The following is a 473-nucleotide window of genomic DNA, read 5'->3' as shown; positions in this document are numbered from 1 at the left end:
CAGAGTCTTTTCCAATGAGTCAACTCTTCGCATGAGGTGGCCAAAGTACTGGAGTTTCAGCTTTAGCATCATTCCTTCCAAAGAAATCCCAGGGCTGATCTCCTTCAGAATGGACTGGTTGGATCTCCTTGCAGTCCAAGGGACTCTCAAGAGTCTTCTCCAACACCACAGTTCAAAAGCATCAATTCTTCGGCGCTCAGCTTTCTTCACAGTCCAACTCTCACATCCATACATGACCACTGGAAAAACCATAGCCTTAACTAGTCGGACCTTTGTTGGCAAAGTAATGTCTCTGCTTTTGAATATGCTATCTAGGTTGGTCATAACTTTCCTTCCAAGGAGTAAGCGTCTTTTAATTTCATGGCTGCAGTCACCATCTGCAGTGATTTTGGAGCCCAGAAAATAAAGTCTGACACTGTTTCCCCTGTTTCCCCATCTATTTCCCATGAAGTGATGGGATCAGATGCCATGAT

Source organism: Bison bison, unplaced genomic scaffold, assembly GCF_000754665.1.
Source record: "Bison bison bison isolate TAMUID 2011002044 unplaced genomic scaffold, Bison_UMD1.0 scf7180017864167, whole genome shotgun sequence".
Taxonomy (NCBI): Eukaryota; Metazoa; Chordata; class Mammalia; order Artiodactyla; family Bovidae; genus Bison; species Bison bison.
This window is presented reverse-complemented; position numbering follows the sequence as displayed.